The sequence below is a fragment of the Cyprinus carpio genome, chromosome A4, assembly GCF_018340385.1.
Source record: "Cyprinus carpio isolate SPL01 chromosome A4, ASM1834038v1, whole genome shotgun sequence".
Lineage (NCBI taxonomy): Eukaryota > Metazoa > Chordata > Actinopteri > Cypriniformes > Cyprinidae > Cyprinus > Cyprinus carpio.
In genome coordinates this window covers 18,861,217-18,875,862 of record NC_056575.1, presented here as the reverse complement: position 1 = coordinate 18,875,862, position 14,646 = coordinate 18,861,217, and positions in this window count along the sequence as shown.

Here is a 14,646-nt window from a genome sequence, read left to right as displayed (position 1 = left end):
TTGCCATGGTGTTTGTGAATGTAGGAGAATAAATGGATGAAGCAATGTCTGGAAGGAGGAACAGAAGTCGCGTAAGGAGCTAGAGCGTATAGTCAGAAAGTTGGCCAAGCAAAAGAATGACTGTTCCTGGGATGATGGAGGTCACTAAAGAACACTCTAGACACTCGCCTGTTTCCCTTTGCCAGCCGCATGTATGTGTTTCCGTGTCTGTGTGTCCTCACAATGTGAAATGTGTTTTTTTTTTTTTTTTCATTAAAATTTGAAAGTTGATTTTGGTTTTTGAAAGTGATGGTGATTTTGATTTTTTTCTCGTCAGATGTTTTTTAAGGACAAGATGCGATAAGAAGATCCACACTCTGAGGATTAGTGATACTGTGTTTATCTTGCCATACTGAAGAATATCACTGGAGTGCGGTTTGCTTCACACTCCTGTGATGTGACATTCTGAGAACAAACCTGCAACCTTCTTTAAGTATTGTTTTGATTTGAAAAACTTCAGATAACTGTTAAGAGTCCTGTCCACTTTATTTTTGTTCCGGTTCACTCCACTCCCAACAAGAACCATGGGCACACAGAAAAGAGCATGGTGGAATCATCGTGTTGTTACCTTGAACTGAACAAATATCTGGCCTCACTTTATGACTGGTTACTGGACACGGACAAAAAAATCCGATGACATTCAGCCCATGAACAGCATTCCGACTCAAGCCGCTAATGCACAAGTGAAAATATTGTGTTTATGGCATAAGAGAAGATAATTGTCATAGGATTTCCAACAAGTATTGCTATTTTTAGACCTATTTTCTGGCTTTTATAATGTGGAAAACGTTTTGCTTTTAGGTCACAAATGAACAAGATTGAGATTTGTGGTTTGCACCTGATTGATATGAGATGCCCTACTTACCATCTTGAAATGAGTTTGGTTTTTCCTCTTTAGTGTTAAAGCTTTGAATTAATGCCTGTAATGTGTCATTGGACTGTAGGTTTAGATTCAGTTTATTCCAAATATGTGTTCCCACCCGGGACAGTCACTCACATTAGTATGGGTACACACAGATATTCCCAAAACCGCGATTTTAATACTGCATAATCACGGCTTCTGATAATGCATCACTAGTTTGAAGCTGTCATGGGATATAGTTGTCAGAAATAGTTTAGGGTTTATCATACTATACTAAATACGATACATCATATAATGTATGTACAGTATATCTATATATACAGGTATAAATATGGTATATATCAGATATTATGGTGAAAGGAACCTATTTTAATGGTAACAAAAAAATACAGTAGGAAACTTCAATCCTCCTTTTTCAGAGGCTGTGAAACTATTTCATATGTATCTTAAACCAAAAACAATTCTGTATGTTTGTGGATTTGGTACTAGGAGCCCTTTTAGGACTCAAAAACCAAGTGTACGTAGAAACATACCGTACTTTAGGCACTGTTTGTTCCTCACTTACCATATCTTGGAGGCTTATTATTAGAGTGACAAACAAATGTGCTTAGAACCCAATATTATTGATTTTCTGTTTGTTTTTGTTTTTTTTTTTTTGTTTTTTTTCTTCAGCAAACTGCTCCCCATCAGCAATAGACCTTAGGGTTTACGGCATGTTTTAATTTTTGACCGGAATGAAATGGAGGCTGTGATAGATAGGAAGTACAGTGCATTTAGTGGATTGTGCCTGTTGTAGTTTAATAACATACAGATTGTTCAGCTGACAAAAACATCTCTTCCGAAGAAAAACTTACGTTTTGAAAGTTATGAGTTTTAGAGAAGTATGTGATCTAGGAGCTTTATATAGTGGATGCCATGGTAAAGACAGTACGTCTATCTCTCACAGACTTTGTTTTCACATCCACGTTGAATTAATATGGCATCTAAATCTGGTTTACAGTTGAGGTGCATTTTCTTACTCATTTGTATTCTTGCGTGGTACATATTTTTCATTTTCTTGTACTCCTGCCATTTTAACTATAACTAGGTTAACCATGACTAATCTTTCATTCGCTGTGAATCGGAGATCTTAAACAGTGAAGAAATGCATGCCAAGAGCTGTAAAGATGAGCAAAACTTGGGTGGGGAGTTTTTTGTTTTTTTGTTTTTTACACCACCAGCGCCCAAGTCCACCTCCGGAGCATTGCTGCTGGGCAATTCAATGCAATATGCAACTGGTTTGTTGTTACAATTGCTGTACTAGAGCCAGTTTTTCTCTTGGAAGGAGTATACTGTATAATATATTCTTCCGATTAGGCAATAGATGTGCTCTAAGGTGCATAAATATAATCTTGTTTACTGTGGTACTGTGTTAAATCTGTTTCTTGTTGTGTGCGTGTTTTGTTTTTCCAGCAATTAACCTTGGCATGCCATGTGGTACACATAGCATTAAATATTATTTTAAAGTGTTAACCCTGATTGTATTGTTGTTATGGAAACTCCTGCAGTTTAAAAAAGCATCTGTGTCTATAACTTTGCCATCTGCAGAGTATTTCTGAGTGGCCTGTTTGTTGTGTGTGTGGTGTGTGTGTGTGTGTGTGGTATGTGGAAGAGATTGAATTGATCAGTAGGTTCTGCTAGTATGTATACATGATATTTGCTCTAGGTGGCTACTGATCTCACTGAAAGGAAATTCACTTTGTTCATGTCAGAATGTGTCCAATAATAAAAAAAATGAATAGCACTTTCAGGAGTCATAACGAGGTTGAAGAATGTCCACGTCAGTTTCCATCTTAAAAGTGCCCATGTCTGCAGAAACACAAGTTTTTATTTTTTGCGGCGCTGATCTATGCAATAGATAAATGCTATATATATATAATGTGTTTGGGTTTTTTCCCCTAGTGCTTGTGTTTTTTATTTTGTCTTTCATTTCAATATAGGATTTCTTTTAATAAACTAACATCATGTTAATAAGCTATACGTTTTGATTTTATTTGCATCCTAACGTACACATATTAGGAAATTCCACCTTGTTGTGAAGTACGGAGGTAGTTAAAATGCATGTCTTTTCAATATGGCGTGTTACTTTTTTGATGCGTGATTTACAGGCTAGAGTGTGAGTTTAGTAGGCCGACTACTTCCTGTAAGCAGAGGCATCCGCGTGGCTCAAATGAGCACACCGCCGTTGTCACCTAAAACTCACTGTTTCCATGGAGGAGGATGGAATGCTGTAAAATTAGGCAACAAGCAGTAGTCAGGTTCAGGGTCGTCGTTATCAAATTTGAAGTTTAAAAACAGAACTCTTGTAGGCTTATGTGTCTTTCTTCTCTTCGACTCGTCCTACACAGTAGTAGTTTCCAAACTTTAAGATTAGCACTTCTCACAACCTCAATCCACTACGTTAGGAAACACTTACACAACTTATGACCACTTGGAAACATTGGTAATAATATCAAAAAATACTGGAGGACTTGAGGAATGGTATAATAGGGAGGGGGAAAAAATGTTTCGGCTCATTTATTAAAAGTTACTTGTATATAACCCACATAAATATATTAATATTAACATTTAAATAAGTACTTAGGAAGTACTATAAATAAGAATCAACCATCAGTTATAATTGTCAAGCGTAATCTAAAATAAATCTTATATTTATTATTATTGTTAAAAAAGAAGAGCAAACCATAAAAAAGGGAAAACTAAAGATATATAAATTTAAGGACAATTATAAAATAATTTTAGACAACACTAGTGGTTTGTGAACATTCATGATGTTCTAATTGGGTTGTATTTGTAATAAACAAAACTATATGATTTTGTTGTGGTGTCCTGAACTTGGCTCGTGGTTTGGTGTCAAGGAGAAGACATGCAATTCTTTCCCTTGAGATGTATAACATGACTGTATAATTATCCATTTTGATCCATTCGATTGTATCATCCATCTCCCCCTTGATCGCTTCAGTTTCAATCAGTTCAAGAGTGGTCTTTACCCGCAATTTGGAATAATCCAAAGCTGCAGGAGTCCCGGTTCACCAAGGATGTGTCTGTTACTGTAACACACCAAAATCTGTTGGTCTTTTTTCTAGATGGAAACACCCCTGCCACAGAAGCTGTAACACAAATTTGAAGTGTGTTTGGGTTTCAAACTGCAAAAAGACTTGAGTAGCTCCTTGTCTTGCTCTTTCTTGGGTACTGTGATCCTTATGGATTGCTTTAATGAAGATACAGGAGAATTTTTGGAGAAGGTGACCTGGGAATAGATGAAGTAGATTCCGGGATACTGAATGGTCAACTTGTCCCGTTCTTTGCTGAGCCGTACATCCTGTAGCAGTGAGTGCTCTTCATCCCAAAGAAGACTTTTCTTCAAGAAGTCAGAAGTCTTATCTGTCTTATCTTAAAACAGGAGAAACCATTATCACCACACAATGGCTGGACTTTAGTTTGATTGCAGGACTTCATTTAATACTAAATGAATGATTTTAATAAATTCTATTACCTTTATGCTCAGTCTGAACAGTCATGTGTGCAGCTGGTCCAATAAAGTGTTGCCCTCCAGTTAACTTAGACACTGCAGGAGAAATGCACAACAGTAGTAAGTATACGCAAAAAAAATTAAGGGTACTGTGAAGCATACAATAAAAAAAAAAAGTAATAGGACACCCACATTGCTTGCTAAACATTTGTTTTTACTGCCAGGCACTAACATCCTAGCACAATCAGTATGTTAACAATACATTGTGGTGATGTGTTTTAGATACTTACATTTTTCATTTGCTTGTGAAACCTTTGGGAGAAAGTAAAAGAATATTAATGATACATGAAGTCATAGAGCTGTACACAATGTTTCATATGATGGTTATGTTGTACGATTCACTTCTAGGAGCATCAGAATATTTAAACGTATGACATAACATATACCTTTGCTATGACAGCTTTATATTTTTCCATCAGTTTGCCACATTCTGTAATTGATTCTTCTCCCATACTGCTTTCCGCACATTCCTGTAGTCTCTGTAGGCTGATGTCTTCATGATAACTGTCCTGGAGCTGCTGAGGAAGGAAAAGACAATTATTAATATGTTTCCTTTAATGCTTAAAGAATTTATAGTAAATATCTAGAGAGAGCTCTAACAAAAAAAAAATAAAAAAAATAAACACGATCACAGAGAACACAGAATGTAAATTATATGACTTTTCGTGCATAATACAAAAAAATGAAATGGTGTTTTTATAATTGTACACAGTGCTGCCTGTCAAAGTTTATTTCAAGTACAATTACCTACATGTTATTGATTATTTGTAAATGTATATATATATATACTGTATATAGGTCCCACTTTATATTGGGTATCTTTAAACACTATGTACTAATAATTCTAGATGTAAACTACAATATTAATTTGGATGGTACATGATGGTTATTTTTAAATATACGTACAATGTAAAAATGTACACAGGTGCATTGTCACAATGTATACAGACACTTAACATAAAGTAGGTCCAAAATATATTATTTATATATGACAAAAACATTGTCACTATATTTGTGATTTGTACATCTTTAATAAGCTTAATAATAAACGTTTAATGACCAGTTGTTGTTTAGTTTGATCAAACATTTCAGCTGAAACTGATCGCATGGAATGTACTGTTACTAATTACCCTTCTGGTAAACGGACTTACGTTCATGCATCTGTTTTGGTGAAACCATGCACTGTAACTTGCACTTTAACTTGATCATTACTGAAACATTTGAAAGTCCTACTGAAAACTAACACTTCATTGATTTCTTATATCAGTCTGTCTGCTTGATTCACGGAAATGCATACTACATAATGGAATACATGAGCTTTACATAAATCTATTTGAAACTGTATATCCGTGTTTGCCAAAAGAAGGTGTGTGTATATATATATATAATATATATTATATATATATTTTAAAAAAAAATTCTGATGTTTACAACTAAGTTCTTCTCGTTTGGAGGGTTTATATATATATATATTCTAATGATGCTTTGATTCTCAGTAATGCTTACTATGTAGGGATAATCATGCCTAAAATTGTTATTAAGTCACTCCTTCGGCATATAACTCAAAGTAGTAAGATTGCATAATTTGTTGGGTAGGTTTGGTTTTAACTTCCTCTTGGACAGAAAGCCTGGTTTTTGTTGGCTTTGGTTTGTTTCGTTGATGCGCAGCATGCTGCCTTGCTCAAACCACACAACCCAGGAAATACACCCATGGAGATTAGGCCTCTCAGTTTTCAAGTTTAAAAAGTTTCTGTATATTCTGAGACAAAAATAATCATTGTATAAAATATTCTTCTTGATTTTAGTGTACATTTTGTTAAAAGTTGTTAACCTCATGCTCGCACCTTTTTTTTACATCGCTCCTACCACAAAACCATTATCAGTGATTGCCGAGCTACAAAAAGTTAATAATGTCTAATAATGCATATAGAAAATCATCATCATAAGCAAAATTATTATAATATAATATATTATAATATATGGAGCCATAAAATGATCTGCCATCTAAAAGTCTGTTAGCTTCTATAAAATATAAATGACTTCTATATAAATATATGTATATATAAAACAAAGATACTTTTAAAATTGTGCCAACTTAACCTTATATTTACACATCATTTTCTTTTCAATTGTACCCCATTGAAACCTACAGTAGATACAAACTTGAGCACCACGGAGCCACTAAGAGAAGAGAGCCGTTCATACCATGTTGAGTTTTCGCGAACAGGTATAGGAAGCCTCCGAAGGTCAGGTATCATTACAGCAGTAGCATCACTGACAAAAACTTGACTAAAGATGTGTGTGCCCGCTGGCCGGGGTCTGGCTGTATCCTGCCCGTGGGAGGCACCGGTGGAGGTGGAGGATTGTAGCTAGTGTGAAAGGTGGTTTATCATGATGAACAGAGCGACGAGTCGATTAGAGAAGAGACGTGTACTCCAGTGGCACCCAATGCAGTTCTGAAGAGCTGCTCTCCATGCAAGCAAGCTAATTCGAATGCAACTTCCTGAAAGATGTCACCTTTTTTAGATGGGCTGAGAGTTACCGGCGGATGTGTTTGTGCACAATTTGGCATAAATTAGCATGTGTCCTCATACCAGGTACTAGAAAGGCCTGATTCCATGAGGTCACACATTTTTTGCACGAAAGGTCATTGTCCTTTGCTGCATGGATGGATCAAAATCTGCAGTTTGAATGTTCTGTTCAATTGTTTGTTTTTTTTTTTTTTTTGTTTTTTTTTTTTCGTCTTTATTAAAGTCAAATGCAATGTATGCATACAATTTTAAAGTGACTTAAACGTCCAATACTTTTTGGTCCCTCTTTATTTTTGTGCAGTAATTATTGGTGACATTTGTGAGCTGCAAATTAGAGCAGAGCTTCTGTTTGTCAGTAAACCCACAGAAATAAAGTCAAACATGTTGTATGTATCTATATTTCTTTAAAGAAAATCTGACCACAGTGAAGCACATGGGTGTAAATAACAGAGAATGGAGATTCTTCACATTGTGAGTATAAACATGGGAGAAACCCATTATGAAACCTGTGTTTTTTTTATGAGCCATAACCATTTTGTTAGATAAATCAAGGTCGATAAGTTACTAATTGTTTACCACATCTATAAAAGATCCTCGAAATCTATTTAGAGACATGCTCTTTTCTTTTGGCTCTTGGCCTATATACAGTTTACAACTTCTGACCTCATTTAAACCACCAACTGGTGGTCTCAACTACATATTCTCATAACGCCACTTGATCGGTCTTGAACATCTATTGAAAGAATGCTGTATCTTTAAACAAGTAAGCATCTATATATAGTTTAGAAGTGAAAAGGTTTGTTAAACTTTTTTTTTAATTATGGGACATTCAGTACCACCGTAATGTTTGTATAAACTGTAGCATTACATCAAAAACAAAAATGTTTTTCATTTAAATGTTGTACTGTTGACAATAGAAACTGCTGATTATCTAGTATCAGGGTCAATGTTTGCAAAAGTAAAACACACAATAGGTTTCACACGAACTGAAGCATCTAACCTCAGTTCCCACCCCACTACCAGGGTCTCACATTTTCCGAAGTCATCAGTAATTATTTCAAACACACGCTTTATACATTAGGAAAGATCTTCACCCACAAGTCATGAAGGGCACAACGTGCGGATCTGTCATCAGATCTTTGACCTTTATTAACTGAACATCAGAAATAATACAATGTGCTTTGTGTGTAGGTGTGAATGGACGTGGGTGGAAGTACATATATGTTTCAAGCGTTTTTGAATAACAGTGCTCATGAGGTAACGGAGGTCATTTACAGTGAAAAATATTGGCACTTATCACGTATTGGTAGTCACAAATGAAAGCTACACAAAGCATAGTTAAAAAATTTTCCTGCAAATTCTAGATCTACTTTTAGGCGTTCCCTCAAAAAATCAAAGCTTTATTAGTTATTGGTACAGAGTTAGGTAATATACTGATAATCATGATGTTGTTTGCTTTATTGGGGGTAATTTTCACCACATGTTTTTTCAATGAGGAAGAAAAGCGAATAGACTTCCGATGCATTTGGCGTTCTGAAAATGACTAGACGAATAAAGTGCAGTATTTCTAAACTAGCTACAAACCAGTGATTTATAATTACACTAACAATAAGATGATAAGAAAATACCAGTTTTCATATCAAGCAGCATTTTAGAGCCATTTTTATGACCATATACAGAAATGACTAATTTGTCTGATACTTTGAAACTGACGTTATACAGTGTTGCATTATTGTCATTACAGTGAACAGTAGTCTAATATGAAAAAGCACATAAATAATTCACATTGAATTATTACAGGGAGATTAAAGAATTCCACAAACACTTAGCAAACCTTGTATTTTACGCTTCTTTTTCCAGGGATGGGGAAGGCAATGATTGGTAGCTACGCATAGTTGGATGACTCGCCGTGCATGTTCTGTGCGTGTTGGTGAAAAATACGACTGTGGGCCTATGGAACTGACCTATGATAACGGGGGCACATTTAAAATGTATCACACTTTCTGGAAAATGTGCAAATGATGGCAGGATTGAAGTCTGAAAATACGTCAGTTGGAAGAATGACGTATATTCCATGTCTCTGTGTTATATACATGAACTCCATGCTTCCTCACAAAAATGTACACTTTATTACAGGTTGTAGGTTAAGCTTAAAAAAATATGATAACACTTAAGTTCCCTTGACGATATCAATGAAGCAGTAAAAATATTGAATAACTATGCTACAAGTAGAAATCTTTCATTAACTAACATGCTGCACACAAAGGCCATTAATAATTATGCATTCAAAACAAATCGATGTCTACCAATAGCATATGCTACTGTGGACCAAACTTTGCAGAGTTCTGTTATATGTGCTTACACAGTCAGTGAATGTATATCTAGCATGTCTCTCTCTGAGCTCCTCTTTCGTGGTGTTAGATATGGGCGTGCTTCCTACTGGGGGCGACACGTGTAACTACACCGTTTTAAAAAAAATACAGCTTATCACAGACTGGCACTTTACGACTAACTGCTTCACTTCACGTTTTAGCCTGTGTGTTCGTCTTTATTCAAAAGTTCAGTATCTAGCATCAGCATTTATGTATTCTAAATCTAAAAATATTAAAAATACATTCTATTTGTGCTAGAGTACTCTGTTAAACTGATTAATTACTGCATATTAGTAATATCAAGTCTTTGATTAGTAACACGGGTTTTCACGTGTAGTCCTACTCATTGATTGTACTTGTCATATGAAACTTTTGGCTGGGTGTGGGTGTTAAATATATTGGAAACATCACCACACTGTCAGTTTTCTCCATTCTGCCTAAGAAATGCTGATCTGTAAAGACGCATGGGCAGTGTTTGAGAGTGTAGGGGGTGCTGTAATGGACTACTAATGCCATGGTGCCGCTCTTTGTGTTTTTTTTTGGCCGAGGCCCTTGCACACCCCGGATGCCAATGCAGGGCCCGTCACAGGGCGTGAGCACATGAGGATCTTCACGTTGCTTGCTGTGCATGCGGATTCTGGCTTATGAAACGATGGATCCTCCTTGACACCTCAGAAATGATAAGAAACACCAGTAGAACTGAAAGGGAAAAAAAGACTGAAACAGTCTGCATTTATTTCACTAAGATAGACCTTTCAGTGGTAGATAGCACAATGTTGTCCTTTAAAGTGAAAAGCTTGTAATTAATTGTCTGCGTTCTCACTTTGGGTTCTCATGGCACAGTGCAATAACAAATAAATCTTGTATCGTCCGCACAGACTGGTTGACATTGACAGACAGTTGTCATGGTGCCGAGCAATCTGCAGAACGCAAACACAAGGGGGCCAATATGTAGTAGCACGAATGAACCTACACATTCCGCTTGCTACTCATGGGGAAATTTAAGGTATTTTTTTTTTTTTAAAGGTCCTGGCACAATTCAACTTTGCACGAGATGGAGTGAATTGTGGAAAAAAGTGAACATGTGTACTTTATTAGTTTTGTGCACTTTTTTCCTAACAACATTCCTAACTTATAATAGAAAAAATATATATACTATTTAAATATTTGAAATCTATCTATGACATATTTAAATGACTGAATTACTTAATTATGTAAGGATATAAAATTATGAACAATATGAACAGTGGTCACGAAAAAAAAAACAAAAAAAAACAATCTTTGGTTCATTCATACAAATTTTCCCAAAGATTGTAATCAAAAAGCGTACGGGGATCGCCACATGTCTCGGACCAGTTGTCTGAATAGAGTGGTCTTCAAGGTTTAACTTTTAAGGTTTATTTTCAAATACCCTAAACAAATGAGGGATAAAGAATAATATAATTCTCATAATAAAATAGCACTGTCATTTTTTTCCCGTCAACTCACTACCCTCGGACACCCAAACAAGAAAAAAAACAAAAAAAAAAACGAAAAAGGTGTGCCAGACAAAAACACCCAACGACCTAACAAATTAAAAATTCAATCCGACTGGTGGCAAATAACCGGGTTTGAGTTGAAAAGATCATAAATGATCGGGTGTGACAACCGTGCTTGCTCTTGGCAAGGCCTGATGGCACCCCACTGCTGGGTCTGGGCGTGATCCCGCCCCTCCTGCCAAAGGTGCCAGCGAGCCCCACCCCGTAAGGGGCATCCAGCACAGCAGATAGCAGGATACCATGGTGGAATAACCAGGAGAAGGATGTGGTTCTCCTCCTCTGTGCAGTCCAGCAGTTATCTAGTTACCTGAGCCGAAAAAAACCTTATGCTGTTTATTTATATCTCCAATGTACACGTACATAAAAAGTTGCATTTTGATGTAGAAAAGACCTTTTTAACCATCTAAATCAACTAAAAGCCCCATCTTGCTGCAGAGAACATGGACTGTCCTGTAGTTCATGAATTAGCTTGCCGTGTGGTAAGCTGTCTCCGCAATAAAAGAAGACTGGCAGATGGCTCCTTCATGTGTCCTAAATATTAGAGTCATGACTTCTTCTACCCTCTAGAGCCTGTTAACCTTCCTCATCCCCTTCCCATCATGAACTAATCTCTCTCTATCTCATGCTGTCAGAGAACTGAATGTAAACTTTTCCGATCAGCAGTGGTGGCAAAATGAGAGCTGATGAGTGGAGTCTGAGCTCCCTGCACCGGCTCAGGTCGTCATTCACAACGACCGTTTACATGCTCCATTTGTCCCTAAATAAGATTATTTGTGATTGTATTGACAGGCTCACAAGCTCAGCTAAGTTGTTTTCTCACCTGTGTAATCCTCTTGAAGTGTCCCTTCAGCAATTTTGTAGGATCGAATGAGCACTGACAAAAAATATCAATTTGAAGCAACATAAAACAAAATTTCCTTTCAGTCACACAGTATCATTCGTTCCATTTCCATAATTTTAATAGACCCTTCTCGTGACTTCTGCCTGGATTCTTTTATTCTGTGTCTCAAATGATTTATATACACAATAAGTGTCCTCCATTCATAAAGACCTCCAAAAGTGCTTCTTAATTGTATCTTAATTACATTTCATCATTCAGCTTTCCCATGATTAGTGTAATGGACATCAATTTCATATATGTCTGTCTGGAGTGACTCCTATTTTAGGAATGCAATTACTTTTTTCAGGACAGCTCACCCCCTGCTTAATTGTCCCAGGGGTGCTCTCTTCCTTGTAATTTCCCCCTTTTGGTCCCATCAGAATTCCATGTTTGTGTGTTTCTAAGAAAAGCCCCGATGCCTGTCGTGACCTTGGTCCCCCTCATATGTGTAATGGAAGCACCCTCTTTCCATTTGTCAGATACACAATGTGGCTACCTGCTACTGAACAGAGCGAATCCTGGAGGAAATAGGTTTGTTACATAACAGTTTGTAACCAATAGTAACAGACACTGCGTTCTAAAAAATAACTCAGATGGTGATTCATTCAAAGAATCGCTTCTGGCGACTAGAGGCTCACTGCCTTACTACCTGCTGGAAACGCCATTACATATTCCTTCAGACAGTGACGTGTTTTTGAAATCCACCCCAGGCATGGATGAGTCACAAAAACCTAAAGCTTTCTTTCACCCTGAGCACTGTCTGACCTGATGCCCCAAAGTGCTTTGATCTTATTCCTTTAGCTGGACAAATCCATATCAAATGGATAAATAAAGAATCCAAGAACTAAGGGATCTGTTGTTTGTAGCTCGCCGGGTTTGAAATCTTAATTGACACTAGCTATGAGACATAATTGCAGATTTCTGGGTACAACTTTATTTCCACAGAAGGGACATTACTAACACAGTGAGAGTGAGACTGTATGCCACTGGTGTTACACAAAAGCACTGGTATCACTCTGCTTGTCTATGTTTGCGTTTTCATTCACTGTATTAGTGATGGAGTTTTACCTGACTCTCTTTCTCCAGGTTACTTGATGCACCAGTAAGTAGCAACAAGTGACTTTGTGGAGGCACTGAATCGCTCATTCAACCAATCTCTTCAAAAACATTGATTCAGGAATAAAAACAAGTAACTTGCCTAATTCCAAAACCACATACCTATTAGCCTGCATCTGAGTATGCATATGTCCCTACCTTCCTGTAGTAGCGCCTAACAATATCTGAAAAAAACTTGTATGTTCAAATTCACAGTATCTATATGAAACATTCCCTTTAGTGCACATCAAAGCAAGAAGCTTCAGCGTTCAGTAAACAGTTAAAAAAATAAACCATTTTTTCTTAGTGTAAAGAACTTTTTATTTGATCTAAAGAAAATTTTTCCACTATAAAGAACTTTTTGTACAATGGAAAGGTTCCATGGATGTTTTATGTTTCTCTTCCAGTCCTCTAATGATGGGTGTAAAAATATATAGTTAATTTAATAAATAATAACATATATATGTATAACATATAATAAAAATATAAATCAAAATCCTCGTCTTCTCCCACTCACCCCTGTTAATAATGCACAGGATTGTTGCCATAGCAGAAGATCATGACATTAGGGGTAGCTAAGCAACCAGAAGATGAACAGGCACATCAACGTAATGACATGCTGTGTGGTTGAGCGCTGAGGCCACTGACACTGAGCATGTTTGTCCCGGCCCTTCAGGACCATAGCTACTCCAGCCCAGGAATGGTGGGAGAGTCCACACCAGTGAATAAAGCCAGGATCCGGCCACACACAGAGCCAGCCCTGTGGAAGTCAGACACGCCTGCCTTGGTGGGGCGCAGCCAGGGCGGCATAACGCTCATATGATAGTATGGACAGAGACATGAGAGACACAACCCTATTTTGGGATAAAGAAAACCGATATGGAAACAAATGGCAGTCACACAAAACAACTAACTTGTGAATATTCTAAATGTCTTTTTATCATAATATTTGCCAGTCGGTACTGCTGTAGAAGCAATATACAGCAATTTTTGACAAACATTCTGTCCCGCTCAGGGGAAATGACATCAACCCCAAGTTTGACAAAGGGGCCAAAATTTTACTGACTGTGAACATCTGGTACAGTCCCAAGAGACAAGCCTGAGGTTAAGTGCAAAGAACAGTTTACACTCTCAATGATCATGCATCCTGTCTAAGCCTGGAATACAGAATCATAAAACATTAAAACATACAAACTGCATTTGAGTTTTTATGAACACTTGAGTCTGAGTTATTTAGAGATACTTCACTGTGTCCCCTTTACTTTTTGTAATTGAAAAGTTATTGACAAATGCAAAGAATCACACATCTAATACATGCTGAAAATAATTTTAACCCTGATTGTATAAAAAAACACAGACATTGCTTCGTTTCGCCTCAAAGTGGATGCTATTTTAGATTCGAACTGATTCCTAAACTGAAATAGGAGAGTAACTGTAACAATAGAACTGCTGAACAGACTACAGCTAACCTGAAATGTACTAATGTATATAAAGTTTCTGTTATGCTGTCTCGACTCAGTGGGGCTCATTGAGGGGGCAGATCGTGTTTTCCAGAGAAGTGAGGTCAAAGGTAGAAGACAAATCTTATTTAAAAACCCATCCTGGAAAAAATGCAGATAGTGACTTGCACAAATGATGGAGCTCGAAAAAGCTGTTGACAACTATTTATTTATTCTGCAATTTTAAAAATTTTGGGTAACCACAGAGAAAAAATTTGAGCTTCATTCTGCTTCGTGGGGTTTTCACTGCAGCTCCACA